Source organism: Thermobia domestica, chromosome 7 (genome assembly GCF_964235325.1).
Source record: "Thermobia domestica chromosome 7, izTheDome1.hap1.1, whole genome shotgun sequence".
Lineage (NCBI taxonomy): Eukaryota > Metazoa > Arthropoda > Insecta > Zygentoma > Lepismatidae > Thermobia > Thermobia domestica.
The window spans coordinates 25,987,825-26,003,760 of NC_137460.1; positions in this window are offsets into that span (position 1 = coordinate 25,987,825).

Below are 15,936 nucleotides of genomic sequence, written 5' to 3' on the forward strand. Positions count from 1 at the left end.
AGCCCGGAGCTATCGCCCCCCGTTATGCAAGGCACTGATGATAGCATTTCCAAAACACACTTTTGTTCAGTTCTCCCTACTCGAAAAGCCCTGTAAATAGAAAGTCTTACTGCAAAACAGAACTGAAATAAGCTATTCTTGTCCTCTATATTAATATGATCACCTTTTGTTTCAAAGCGAAAGGTTTATTCACACACAAAGCATACACGGTTACACAATACAAAATATATTCACTCTCGTATCAAAATATACTTCCCTTTGACACTTTACAATTAGAAAGAAACTCTTAAATTTGTCAAATTCACATACTATACATAGTAAAAGGTTTATACTAATAAACCTGCCATGTTTTCTTCATGGGAATACGGGACATCTTAGATCCCCTTCCCCCAAAAAACTTTCCAACAAAATCCAATAAACTGTACCTCTGGTTATGAATAACAGTATAATAGGCCGCGGTGGCTCAGTGGTATAGCGTTCATTTCTGGTGCATGGGGTCCTTGATTCGATCCCACATCACTTCCAGCGAGCTTTGTAGTGGAAAAACACCGTGTGCGTCTCGGGGTCCTCCCGTTTCCTCCCACTGTCTTCATTTCATTAATTTCTCATCATCACCATCTCCTTTAGCCTAGCCGACATTTATTTTTTTCAACAATATAATAGGCGGAAGTTCCCTCAGCTGCAGCCACTTTTCTCTCGTCGTTCCCTGCAATTAACTTTACGGACTGAAGATGTTTACAATCCAACTACTATAAAAAATGCCTTAAAAACTTAAGATAATGTCTTATAAAAATGCTTTACAGAAAAACAATATGCAAACGATTCAAATCAGTGATACAATCTACATTCAATATTCTTCGCGCGTTTAGCAATATTTATTTACATGGTAGTATTTGCCAAAATTACGTTTGTCAGTTTAATCTGATGAAAAGTTGATTTTTCTCCTTGTGGCGTGTTTCTAAGCCCTGGACCAAGCACAATTCTGTGCCCATATCATCTCAAAGATATTATAATTCTTGTTACTTTATTTAATGTCTCTCTGAAGAAAAAGTCACTCATCTTTCCTGTGCTTGTACATGTAGAAACACTCAAAGCCATCTTACCTTTTTTTTTTTATGTTGGAGAGTGTCCGAGTTTCCACCAGGTACAATGGAAAAAGCATTGTTGCGAATTTCTCTCGCTATCAAGTCGGACAGGGTATTGTGATAACTCGATCAAAACTGTTACATGCTACACTTTATCGTTCATTCACGTTATCCCTTCCACTTCATTACTTTTCGAATAAGCTTATATTGATAGGAGAAATAAGATTGAATTAAAATATGGGACATTTGTCTGTCCCGAATAAATTTATTGGGAAGCGGTATTCTCGGGCCCAAATTCGGGACTGTCCCGTTTTATACGGGACAAATGGTAGGCTTAGTACTAACCAGTCACTGCCTAGTTCTTGTTTTATTAATATCAATTCTTCCAGTCACTACCTGTTGCCTTGTATACGCTCTTGTATCAAATGCTTTTGCGTCAATTCTCTACTTGCCACTGAAACGCCTCTTCTGTCTGTCTTTGCATGCCAACTCTATTCTGCTTTTGTCAGTGGTACAATTTCCGATTTTCATTAAAGATTCTTCAAAATGTTTACGAATATCAAATGAAGAAAAGTGAAGTGTAATCATTTGCAACAAGTAAAGAAGCTATAAACGAATAAATCAATTTATTTCAAGATAGGTAACTACACAAAATTTATGCCAAGTCTATAAAAGAACTGATAATGTTTTACAGCAACTGGCTACCTAAGAAAATGTTAAACCGAATAAGTCAATTGAACAAAACGGCATTCTTCAAATTGCCAACTATGTATTTTAATTTGCCAACTTGTCAAGCGATTGGTAACTTTGGGGGGGGGAGGCTCCCCCCCTTTACCCCCCCTTAACGACGCCCATGCACACAGAGAGAGAGTAAGAAAACTAAAATATCTTAAAATGGGTAGAAGAGAAATGGATGCTTTTAGCCAGTGTCTTTCATAGGAAGGCCAATTTTATTGGACACATCTTCGAAAGAAATTGTTTTCTTTATACCGTCATAAAGGGAAAGATGGAAGGAAAGCGCAGACCCGCACCTTAAAAATAAATAAGAACCATCATTAAGCCCAAGACTTGCCGATAGGCCGAATATAATAATAATAATAATAATAATAATAATAATAATAATAATAATAATAATAATAATAATAATAATAATAATAATAATAATAATAATAATAATAATAATAATAATAATAATATAGCTGCGTGAAAACTGCTAAGACGGAAATCATTATTTTTATTTCAGCACAAGCAGGTCCTCTTTAGTTGAACCAGCGACTGTATAAACTACTCCATTCAGTGATGACATGGATTATGAATTAGCAGGTTCCTTGGGTAGCGACTTTTGTCCGGATCATCCGGGTCTGGGTCTCACTTCTCCACGACATTTGTCCGGATCATCCGGGTCTGGGTCTCATTTCTCCACGACTTTTGTCCGCATCATCCGGCTCTGGGTCTTACTTCTCCAAGACTTTTGCCTGGATCATCCGGGTCTTATCAAATATATAAACATTTGATGCATTGTTGAAATCTTCTGCATCCTTTAAAGAACTAACGCCTCTGTTAAGAATGAGAGTTGTTACCGCAAGAAGATTCAGAGCCTTTAATATCGAGAAAGGGATTCTTTTAGGGAAGGATGTTAAAGGAGAGAAAAATCAGTTATAATCCTCGTTTTAACTTGCAAGTTGACTGGAAATCTGTTTGTGCTGCTGTGTTGGATTCGTGTGGAGGCAGCACAATTTCTGCCAATTTCTGTGTAACTAGAAAAGCACATTTGTTGTCAGATATCCATGCAAAGATCCTGGCAAACGTATTCAGATCTTGAGGGTCCTGAGGAAACTTCCCCCTCCCCCTTGCAGGATCAATGCTCGTGAGTACACTCTAAGCAAGGTATGGGAAGAAAATGAAACCGTTCAGTCCAACGACCCACAATTATGCCTGTTAGGCTATGGGAGACGGCAAGTGAATAATGATTGATAATTGGTAGAATAATAATATGGTAAGAAATGGGAGTACCCCGAGAAAATTCACGGACACGATGTTGTAAACCACAAACTTACTTGGCCGAAAGATATGGGCAGAGTTCGAATATCGATAACATTGAACATTTGTGGACATGTCATTAAGCAAAAAAAAAAAAAACTTTGATGTAACCACAATTGTTTTTGCTTTTGTGACAAATAGTGTATTGTTTTCCAACAAGTAGTAGTATCACATGTATACCACGTAAAGGAATTTGGTTTGTATAGCCTGATATTTTCTCAATTAATATTGAAACCGATAGGGATTAGTACAGTCCAACACTATCGTGTTGAATAGAGAGATTAGAGTGGAGATGGAACACGCCCTTGAGACGATTCATTGATCCTTAAAAAGGTAAAGAAATACATAAACGTATCATTGTAATATGCAGACATTGGAGTGAGTTTAAGGCAGACTTGGATAAGGGATAGATGATGTGAAATGGATTTTTATTTTAAATTACAAATCCATATCTATTTGGCTCTACAGATCTTTTTAGTTGCTAGCATATGATAGATTTTGCTATTCAGATTAAAGCCCAGCGCCTTCAACGTCAGTCAACCCGCTATACATATTTTTTCTGCTTGTTGCCTAATATAAGGGAGGGTCACGCAGTGGCTCCGCTGTGATCCGAACGAGACAATTGTGTTTGCATTTGATATGTTATAACTAGACGAAGAATCCCAAAGTTATACGCGCCACCCGGGCGGAATATCATGAGTTACAACATATTTTGTAATGTAAAAACTACAAAAGCTGGAAGAATAGTTTGAACCGAGTCATTTGTTCGGAAACGGTTGGGTAAATGGAAAACTCGGCCAACACGTATCCCATCATTTTCAAGGACACAATTTTTCGGATAAAAAAGTTTGCCGCAGGGTCCCCTGCAGGGTGCGAGACGGGATCCAACTCAAACTTTTTAAATGACAAGGGGGTTAAATAGCACATCGTTTGAAAGCTATTGTAAAATGAAAGAAAATGGAGCAAGTCTCGACTCTCTACGACAACCCTATGCAAAATGGCAGCGGGTCAAAATCTAAACAAAAACTTAATTGAAAAGTTCATTGTCACCCCTATAAATCGGAAACGGTCAGACAAATGTGAAAATAGGAAAAGAAGTGGCATTATTTTCAAAGTACAACAATTTAAGTTAAAACGTCTTGTCCCAGGGCCTCACAGGGTCCCAGCTAGGGTTCAACCAAAAAGTTTCAAATGGCAAGAGGGGTTAAGTAGCACATCGTTTGAAAGCTCTTGTTAAATGTAAGTAAATGAAGCAAGTCTAGACTTTCTACGACAACCTTGTGCAAAATTGTGGCGGGTCAAAATGTAATCAAAAGCTTAATTGAAAATCTATGGACACCTTGAATCGAAGATAGCCGCTTTAAACCTATGTCATTCATAACAGTACAAATCTAAATCTCTATTTTTTCTCTATTATGTGTTTAAAAAACAATAGGAAGACTAAAAAACAATTGAATTTCTATTCACTTCAATTATTATTTCTTTCGGTAACAACACATAGGCCTATATGTTTTGTTCCTAATGCACGTTCGTCACGGTTCTCTCGATATCATTTACGTGAATATAACGAATATGCGACGAATACACAACTCTGACCTTGTATTCATAAACAAAAATTGAATACCTTTGGATATATTTCTAATTTTGTCATACGTAGTTCATACCTAAAGGACTTGCTGCACCAGTCAGGTTGGTGGCTCTATTGAAACGTATTCGTGATGGTTACATTTGTATGCAATTCGTTGGTTTGATAGCCATATTTCAAGCAATACCAAATATACAAAAAAAAAAAAAAAAAAAAAAATCATTTACGAGATTGGCGAGTAGTACCAAACCACATGTATGTCATTTCAGTACATGGAGCTGCGTCCAACTTTGTTGGTTTGGTCACAATGTTGCGAGAAATAGCATATTTATATGAAAACTTATTTTTCACGCTGGCAGCCATATTGGATTACAGATGATACTCTTTGATATTTTGTGGATATCTACTATTAACCATAAACGTAAACACCACATTTCGCTTCTCCAACAACAGTGGTTTGAGCTGGACAGGCGTTCGCTACATAGTACTGCATTTTGAACTCAAGATGTCGCGTTTTTGAACATTTCGCATATTTTCGTCAACTACTAATCAACATTAATGCCAATTTGGTTTTCCTAGCTTCAGCAGGTTGGTATGCCTATCCTTTTGATATGGGTTTTAAGCGGCCATCTTGGATTCAAAGTGCCATAGATTTTCAATTAAGCTTTTGTTTACATTTTGATCCGCTGCAATTTTGCACAGGGTTATCGTAGAAAGTCTAGACGTGCTCCATCTTCTTTCATTTAACAAGAGCTTTCAAACGATGTGCTACTTAACCCCTCTTGGCATTTGAAACTTTTTAGTTGGACCCCACCTGGGACAATGTGGGGCCCTGGGACAAGACGTTTTAACTTAAATTGTTGTACTTTGAAAATAATGCACACTTCCTTTCCTATTTTCACATTTGTCTGACCGTTTCCGATTTATAGGGGTGACCATGGACTTTTCAATTAAGTTTTTGTTTACATTTTGACCCGCCGCCATTTTGCATAGGGTTGTCGTAGAGAGTCGAAACTTGCTCCATCTACTTACATTTTATAATAGCTTTCAAACAATGTGCCACTTAACCCTCCTTGTCATCAGAAAAATTTGTGTTGGACCCCGTCTCGCACCCTGCGGGGAACCCTGGGGCAAAGTTTTTTTTACCCCAAAAAGTTTGTCCTTAAAAATGATGGGATTCGTGTTGGCCAAGTTTTCCATTTACCCAGCTGTTTCCGAACAAATGACTCGGTTCAAACTATTATTCCAGGTAATTTTTTTGTAGCTTTTACATTACAAAATATCTTGTAACTCACGATATTCTGCCCGGTGGGATAACTTTGGAATTTATCTAGTTATAACATATCAAATGCAAACACAATTGTCTCGTTCGGATCTCAGCGGAGCCACTGCGTGACCCTTCCTTGTTAGCAACACGCTAGAAGTTGCCAGCATAAAAGCAAAGCGCCTGCAAAGTCCGTCAACCCGATGTACCTAGCATTTCTACTGGTTGCCTAACACAAGGATATCAACCTTAGCAGTGCCCTAGCGACAGTTACTGTTATAGGCTCAAAATGACCCCTAAAATGTTGCACAGAAATATAACATCACGCTTTAAAAAATGAATAAGAACTGAATGAATCGATCAGCGTAAACAACACATTTGTAGAGCTTTGTGGTTTTCGAGATTTCATTTCCGAATGAAACTGACCACCACAAACGTACAAAGGAAGGATTTTAATATATAGCTTTCCTCGATATATGTAAATGCGCTTCTCCGCCCGAATGAAGCGCCAGTGTTGCATAACGAGGTAGTTAACGCACTTGTTCTTAACCTATAACAATACAATACAATAAACGGACAGGTTTTGCTATACGATTCGTTTTCACCTTCTTTCGCAAATTCTTTTTCCTCAAGCACATAAACTCTACAAGAAACTTGACCGTTACGGATGTTAGCATCTTCAGTGATACGTTGAAATTTCTAGTGAAAAATGATATTACTTCCTTCGTACTAATTTGAGAGAATTCTTTTAACATCCACAAACGATTTTTTTTCACTTTTAAATGTTGAGTGCTTTTATCCGCTGTTTAATTGCTCATGTTATGCTTTGCTTGTGAAACTGTGATGTATATATGTGAGTGAGAAACAGACACAAACACTCACAGAGAGAAAAATAATAGTATTTTTTTTTTTTGTTTTGAATTTATTCCTTTAAAGCATTCTTAAAAATGTATCGTTGAACGCGAGAGTAATTAGTGAGCGCAATCTGCTGACGTTTCATTACTGAAGCACTGCTTAGTCTTAACAGTTCATTATTAAATACACGAATATCTCGTCGGCAGTCTCTAAGATTCAAATTAATTTATTCACAGTTTTTGTTCTGTTAATAGCTAACCAAAAACCGGTGGTGAATTAACTTCACGCAAGTTATTTTTAAAATAGTCAACTCTCTCTCTCTCTCTCTACTATAAAATTATATTATACCAATTTAAGCCAACTCTAATAGCTGTACGCACCTCACATATTGAGATTTTACACAAATTAGAAATCTATGTCATTAGCTCTTCATAAAAAAGTAAAAGCAGACTCACTCATTAAGGCCCAAACATACTACTATAGTTAGGAACGTGAAGTTTGGACAGAAAAAATCTTTTGTCACGGAAGTAAGGGGTAAGAAGGATCTTTTTAAAGCGCGTTTTCTAAAGGAAGTAAACGGGGACTCTTTCTTTTGTTCTAAAGAATATAGTAATATCCCGCAAATGGCTCTAATACAAATAAAAAACACGTGGTTATATTTACAAAAAAACACCTTATGCGTCCTACTATGAACTACTACAGTGTAGTGATGTCAACCGGCTCGGCTCGAGCCCTGAGCCATCGGCTCAGCTCGAGCTTCGGCTCGGTTGCGACCCATCGCCTCGGTTCGGCTCGGTACAGGTGAGCCATCGGCTCGGTTCGGCTCAGCTCAGGTGAGCCATCAGCTCGAGCCGGCTTGGTTGCGATGAGCCACCGGCTCGGTTCACCTGAGCCATCGGCTGAGGTGGCTCAGTTGCGATGAGCCATCGGCTCGGATCGGTTCGGCAGAAATAAGCCGAGGGCTCGAGCCGGCTCGGTTGGGTGAGCTGTTGGCTCGGCTCACTTCTCGGCACGGCTCGGTGGTGAGTGAGCTGTGAGCCGAGCCGCTCGAGCTGTTGACAACACTAGATTAAAGTTGCTAACTATTTGCTACGAAATGTTAAAACAAAAGCCCAATTTTCGAAGTTGGATTACGTGAAGACAAACAAAGTTTTTTATATTTGAATTTCTAGTAACTGATTAATTAATCAATATCTTAAATCAGTCAACTATTTTTGTTAAGGTCGTGTAACAGCATGTATGTAGTTTTTGAAAGGAATTCTTTGTGTTTATCTAGACTTATTTTGTTTTATTACTTCCATCTATTTATCAATAACTAAAAAAAATTCTAGGCGAACTTGTATTTTTAATTTGTTGTTCATCAGGACGATGCTGCGCTCAACCAGGTCGGCTCGAGCCGTGAGCCACTGGCTCGGCTCGGTTCACCTGAGTCATGGGCTCGAGCCGGGTAGGTTGCGATGAGCCATCGGCTCGGCTCGGGTGAGCCATCGGCTCGAGTCTGCTCGGTTGTGATGAGCCACCGGCTCGGTTCGGCTCGGCTCAGGTGAGCCATCGGCTTGATACGGCTCGTTTACGATTAGCTATCGTTCGGTTCGGCTCGGCTCAGGTGAGCCATCGGCTCGGCTCGGTTCGGCCCAAATGAGCCGAGGGCTCGAGCCGGCTCAGTTTGGTGAGCTGTTGGCTCGGCTCACTTCTCTGCTCGGCTCGGTGGTGACTGAGTCGTGAGCCGAGCCGTTGACAACACTAGAGAGGATTACAGCGACTGGTATCAGCCTTTGGCTTGTCAAATTCACTACCTCAGCTTGCCTGGAGCTTTGAGAGGAATCTAACCCAAAGCCTTCAGCTTATTCAGAGCTCTAGGCCTCCTATCCTGCCCACTTAGTTTGCTCAGAACTTTGTGGAGATCCTTCTCTAGGCTGCTCGGACCTTGAGATATCATATTTTACCCAAGTATTAGAGGATTTTACATAATAGTGATTTTTGTAAAAGACTGTTTATAGAAAAGAGGATTTTGTAATAAAATTACGTAGTGCGAGAAAAATGATTCCTTTGCTCTACCTCTGTTCTACCTAAGCAGATCTTTACAGTATGTATCTCAAAAATCCCCACAGTTCAGAAGATGAATACCTGCATACAAATTCCTTATTAAAAGTAACTGAATACATGTTTCAGCATTTCTGAAAATTTCACTCATAAAAGAGAAAGAAGGGAATTTCTCTGTGATTTCTAATTTTGTAGATTCACAAAGTGCAGAACGTGATAATTCGCTTAACTTGGAGGTGCGAAACTCGATATGAAAACTAGGGAGATGACTTGGTCATAGCTCACCTAAGATTTGGTCTCCCCGTTCCCCAGACTTTACATCCTGAGACATTTTTGTATGAAAGTTTACAGAGTCAAAATTGTGCAAGATGACGATCAGACCATTCAGTACCAAACACGACGACATAGGGCCGTGGTTGCTGCGATTATACCACATATACTAGGCATTTTTCGACCTGCAGTCAGCACTGAGTCTAGATATGATATACCTAGGTCATCACAACTAATATCTTCTTGCCTATTGTGCAATAGAATATGTTTATGCCTGAAACTTATAGTCTTTAAAATCACCTGTATTACTCTCTCTCTCTCTTTATATATACAGTGAAACCTCTCTAAAGCGGACAACCGTGGGGAATCAAAAATTGTCCGCTATATAGCAAAAATTGTCCGTCTTAGAGAGGTTTCGATATTTTCTTACGTAAATTAGTAAATAAGGTGATATGTAATTACAAACTATTGAAGGTAATTTATCAAACCGTTCTATGACTGTGGGCATGTCGACATCTGCGGATTTTCCACAAATTGCTTTGAAAGAAATTTTGGGTCTAATCCGAAACTTCTCTAACCACTCGTTCGAGACCTTGAAATCTGAAACATTCATTTCTGTTGCTACCTCCAAATTCTTAGCTTTTAGCATCGACCCTAACACAGGATTTTTTTTCATTCCGCACTCTATAAAAACATGCACTTGCACACCAACTTTGTTCAGAGCAATGAGACACTATTTTCATTGTCATTTTCACACCACAACTTTATTAACTTGTCTTGGTTTTATATTGTCTGAGGTGCTTGTGTTTTACCGATACAAAAATTTTCAACTATCCTTCGCACACCTCAGTATTCTTCGAAAATTCAATCAATTCGATTTTAACATTAGCGCTTCTCGTGGCACTTCGAAAGCTCACAACTTACACCTTATTGCTTATTCGATGCAGAATGGCTTAAAAAGATTTCCGTCTACAAATAGAGGCACTAATACAATATGCGAATACGCGGACAAAAAATACCAAACATGTCTTCTGCTTGTTTCCAGCGGAACAGTAGAATGACGTGTTATCCCAAATGTCAGGCAACTGTCAATCACTTTTGATTCTAAAACAGATAGGGTAGGAGTGGAATGCAAGCAAAGGATATGAGGGTGTTGTTAAACAAAGACGCTTCATCTGAGTTTCTGAACAGCCAGTTGACAAGGAAAAATGTTGTTGCAATGCTTCCTTGGTGATACATGTATGCATTTCTGAAAATGTATTTTTTTTTTTTGTACTTTTCAACTTGTTTCTAGAGAAAGTGTCCGTAATATGGAGGTAAATAATACCTATAAGAGACAGAAAAGACTGTCCGTGTCCGTACTAGAGAGTGTCCGCTTTAGAGAGGTTTGTCAACATGGTTTTTTCCTATTACAGTGTTTGGGGATTACAAAATATGTCCGTTATGAGAGGTGTCCGCTTTACAGAGGTGTCCGTTAGTAGAGGTTTTACTGTATATATATATATATATATATATATATATATATATATAATCGTCTACAGAGGTAGATCGAAGGGGGGCTATAGCCCCCCCTTGACGCTCAAGTATACACTGGATAAAATGGGCTTCAATCCTGCTTTACACTGGATAAAACTGCAATCTATGGTTTAACCCCTCCCTTGATCATATTCTGGATCCGCCACTGTACGTATGTATATTATAAAAACGAAATCGACTTTTTAGGCCCCATCATCACGGCAAAACGACTAAGCCGTTTAAAATGAATTATTGTACACGGTTAGTATCCAGGGCTCTACCACACGTGTAACACGAGGTGCAAGTTTCGAGAGGCGGTAAAATCTGTTATAACTATATTATTTAAAATAAATATTTCTTGTTAGAAACAGACTTCATCATAATGGGAGTTAAATTTGCTAATCTGACCTTCTACTTGAATATTACATTCATAAATCATGTTTGGGTCGCATTAGTGTAAGGTCACATGGATAGTGCTAAAGCAAATGGTCAAACAAACAATTCCTAGTATGAGTTGCTTGATTGTTGTTGAACTCAAGAACTCAATTCTCGACCAAACTAACACCTGTTTCATTTAGCTTGTTATCACAGTTTTGATATGAAAACTAGTCTTCATTTGTCATAAACAAATTCCTTATCATTAAAGGTGGAAACAAGTTTAAAAAAAAAAAATTAACAGACGTAGAAAGAAAATCAAGAAATAGAGGTAAAAGAGCTAGTTGCAGTGGAATTGCAAAGGGATATATTGAGATTGAAGCTCGATATTGAATTCTATAAAAAGGATTACCATCTTTCCTCTTCAGATGTGTTTGCTTTATCTTTCACTAACATAATAGATTATTATTTAAAGAAAGAAAAAAACAGACACAACGAGATTGTACAGTATTTATAATGCAGGCCTTACTGAGTGCGAGTGCATTCCCACTTCCCTTCGTTGCTCTTGATAGAGCAGCATACTTAAAATCGCGGCTTTTAAGATTTGTTCTTTCTGGAGAAAGAGGGAGGGCGTGAAATGATGCTATTGCAGGGGACGACAAATTGACTTTGAACTGGGCTGAATTGTCCTTTTACTTAGATTGAAGTGCGTATTCTAAGGGCGTGATTGTAAATGGGTCTAAAATTTTCATAGAGAGTAACGGCTGGTTCGCCTGAAATACATTTCTAAACGCACCACTTGGGTCGAGCTGAGTTGTCTTCATTTTACTTTGATTTAAGTAAATGTTTTAAATGGCTAAAATGGTTTCAAAAGTATCTTTCAAGCATTTCAGCTAGTTAACTAACAAACTCTATGGCCTATAGAACCTGAAGGTTCAATGCCGCATTCAAGAAGCTCTTCATTGACCTCTGTCCTTAGCCAAATGGATCCAGTTTTTACTTTGTATTCCTATTTCTGTGAGGTCCGTTTTAATATTGTCCTCCTATCTGTGTCTATTGTGCTGCCAAAATGTCTTGAGCCGTGGCAAAAATGCGAACTAAAGCTCACACCCCGACACACCCACGCGCTGTGCCAATAAGGGTTCAGCAGCTGCTAAGCGAGAGAGCCTTAGGGAAAGAGTGGAATTCCTTCAGCCGATAGCAGCGCCTGAAACGGAAGACTAGGTGTCAAGTCAATGTGGTATATTTATAACTCTTGCTAATGTTCTTTTTCCAATTGAGTTTAAACTCAGAATTTTGAATGCGTTTCTACTTTCTTCCATTCTGGGCTCCACAACCTTCTCACTTGAACCTCCTAATCATGTTAGGTAAGTGGTATATATTTAAATTATGCAGTTCCTCGCTATGAAGGTATCGCCAATCCCCATTTCCGTCTCCCTTTGGTCCAAATATTCGCCTTAGAATCTTCATTTCAAATACTTCCAGTGTGAATTTTTCCCTCAAAGTAAGTGACTATGTTCCGCAGACCATACAGCACAACAGGCATAATTATCATTTTATATATTTTAAGCTTCAAATTCTTCGACAGTTTTTGGAAGAATAATAATATGAGTTCCCTGATTTCAGACCACATTAAATTTCTTCGTGAATGTGGTTTTAATCTGTTAATATTGATCCTAAATTTTGATCTGGTTATGCAATGCATTTATATTCATGAAGATGGAGCTTCCCATATTTTTGGCTAGCTGCTACTTATTACAGCTCAGTAAAAAAAAAAAAAAAAAACTCAGAAACTTTTTTTTTGTTTTTGTTTTTGTTTTAGAAAACAAGAAAAGAAGAAAAATCTGTTCCGTTTTCTTTGTGAGCGAGAGAGAGCCACAGCAGTGCTGGTGCTGAAACAGACTTGTTTAATTGCTGCAATGTATCGCACGACCGAACTAAATACGATTTGAATACAATAACAGACAGCAGAGGTTAATTGCTGTCTTCCTGTGTTTTCAAAATTAAAACTGAAACATAAAAACAAAAAGATATTTTGAAGTTAAGTAGTCTTGGTACTTGAATCTCCTAATTGAAGACTATAGTTAACATCATAGAGCTGCACGTTTCAACATTGCCGTGAACAGGAAAGTTAACGTCGCAGTTATTACGTAAAAAGAATAAATATGATTCATTTATTATTCAGGAAATTAAAAGGTTAAAAAAAAAAGGAAAGGAAACTGTTCACCATTTACCAATGCGAGCATTGTTCTTCTTTTGTTTCGTTCAGCGTGAAGAAAAATAAGACAGAAAATGAATAAATGCTAATAATTATTAAAAGCACGATCATTACTTTTGTTATCAAACATCCTAAACTGCAACACTAAACGATGTCTGCTGCTGAATTGTAATTACATTTTTTTTTCTATCTTTACGCATTGTATAGGGTGTTCCAAAAATCCCGTCACCACAATGAAATCAGCATTGTACGAAAGAATTCTGATTCCAAGTGCTTCTACCCACGGCCAGCTCTACCGTATGTGCAACACGTGCATTTGCACTGAGCGGCAAGTTTCGAAGGGGTGACAAAATCTGTCACAACCAGTGTTTCTTCCAGACATATTTTTGGGGAGTACTGTCCCCGGAGGAGACCAAAATAACACGTCTATAATATATTAATAAATAGAATAGTACCAGCAGTGCCTCCGGAATACTTGTAACGTTAATTCTTTCGTCACCTACGTTACATATTCCCTTATTCTAAATGTTTATTCAATACACAAGATTATCTAGAATAACTTAACACAATTATGCACTTCAAATATATATATTATTATCCTTCAACTTATATCTCGTTCGCCACATTAAAATATTATACATTCAGAGTACAAAAGATGGTTTTTCGTTACATCTATCCTCTTTTAGTTACCATAGCAATGACATTAAACAGGTAAACAAATCGTCATAGCAACGACAACAAGAAAAATCTCAATATAATACAAAATATTTAAATTATTTATTAATTTCTTCTTCTTCTTCTTCTTCTTCTTCTTGATAGCTTGTGCCTTTTAAATAGCTCATTTTAAGACTAGCTCGGGAGAGTAATGCTCCCGGAAGCAGAAACGAGAAACACAGTTCTGATTGGTTGGCGTTATCCACTTCTTGCCACGTTGCATTAAAATAGCAGAAATCAAACGCTTGCTGCTGTCGGCCTTCGTGGCCGAGTGGGCGAGCGCTATACGCTAGTAAGACAAGTCTCTTTTGGCGCGAGTTCAAATCCGGTCCGAGAAAAGTTTACATTTTTTTTTTACATTTTTATAACACTTATTAAATTAAAATAATATGAAAATAATACTTAAAAAAGTGATTATTTTTGTACAGATAAGTAGTTGTAGTACTTATGCCCTTGTACTCCATGATATAGGGATCGTTTTGTTCCCCTTGTACTTCATGATATAAATTTTGTGACCAACTTAAAACAACTGGCTAGGATAGCGCGTAAAACAGCTGGCTAGAGTAGCGCGCGGAAAAACTTCCGGGAGTATTACTCTCCCGAGCGGGTCGTCTCATTTTGCCCGTAAATAAAAATGATACTTTAAAGTACATAAGAATATACATTATTGTTGTATACTAAGTGTGCCCCTCCGGAACATTGTTTCTGAAAGAAACACTGGTCACAACTTTATTATATAAAATAAATGTTTCTTTTCGGAAACAGACTTCATGATGATGGAAGTTAAATTTAATAAGCAGACCGATATGAATACTACATTCATACTACAATCATGTTTAGGTCACATTAGTGCAAGGCAGGGTTTCTCAACCTGTGGTCGCGAAGATAAGCGGAAGAGATGAATATATTTAGAATCTAATACTGGAAAATATTTTTAAATATTATTTTGAATTTTGTTTTGATAGGCATATTTTTATTTTTATACATACTATTAAGAACAACAACAACAACAACAACAACAACAACAACAACAAAAATAGATCTACTAAACATTTTCAACAAATGCAGAGTTTAAAAATCAATTTAAATGAAAGAGAAACATGAAACTGATGAGAACTGCATATTGAAATACCAGAAAAATACAAATGCAAGAAAACTTCATATTGAAATATAATTAAAATTGAAACTTGAGTTAACCGTCTTGCGTTTGTTGCAAATAACTGTGTTGAGTTTCTTGATAATTCAACAATGGACAAATTATTCTGTCGACAATAAAAGGGATTGCTTTTGTTTGGGATCCTTTATTGTTCTTTGCAGAATTTTACGTGTATGTGTGTGAGCGAATAGTCTTTTTCCAGCAAATTGTCCACAATGAAAGTAGATTTTTTTGTGTGGGATTTTATTTGTTTCCTTAATTTTAAATGTAAACAAGTTGCCTTTAGCAGTTTTTGGTGATACTGAACACATACACAACAATATACCCAATTCACAACAATATGAGGTAGCTCAAAGTGATGGCCTCTCGAAAATTAAAATACTCAATAACCTTTTTAACAACGGTCCAAGTTTTTAAAATTAAAATTAGAAATCATTTTATTTATTTTTTTTTTCAAAACACAATATAAAGTAGAAACTGGACCCAGTTGGCTAAGGATAGAAGTCAATGCAGAGCTTTTATGAACGCGGCATTGAACCTCCAGGTTCCATAGGCCGTAGAGTTAGTTAGTTATTATATACTATCCATAAAAACCAAATAACAGAGCACAATCCGTAAAAGATGAATTGAAAGCTAAAAGAAAAAGAAAGCCCCTGTAAAATTTCAATTTTGTCCAATAAACTCTTATCCAGATATCACAAACCCTTAATTGTACACAGTTTCTTACATTTTATTCTGATTTACAGTCTTTGTTGCGTAATTTTTTTTAGTACTTTTTATACCCAAAGCGAGTTCAAATAGAAGAGACAACACCTG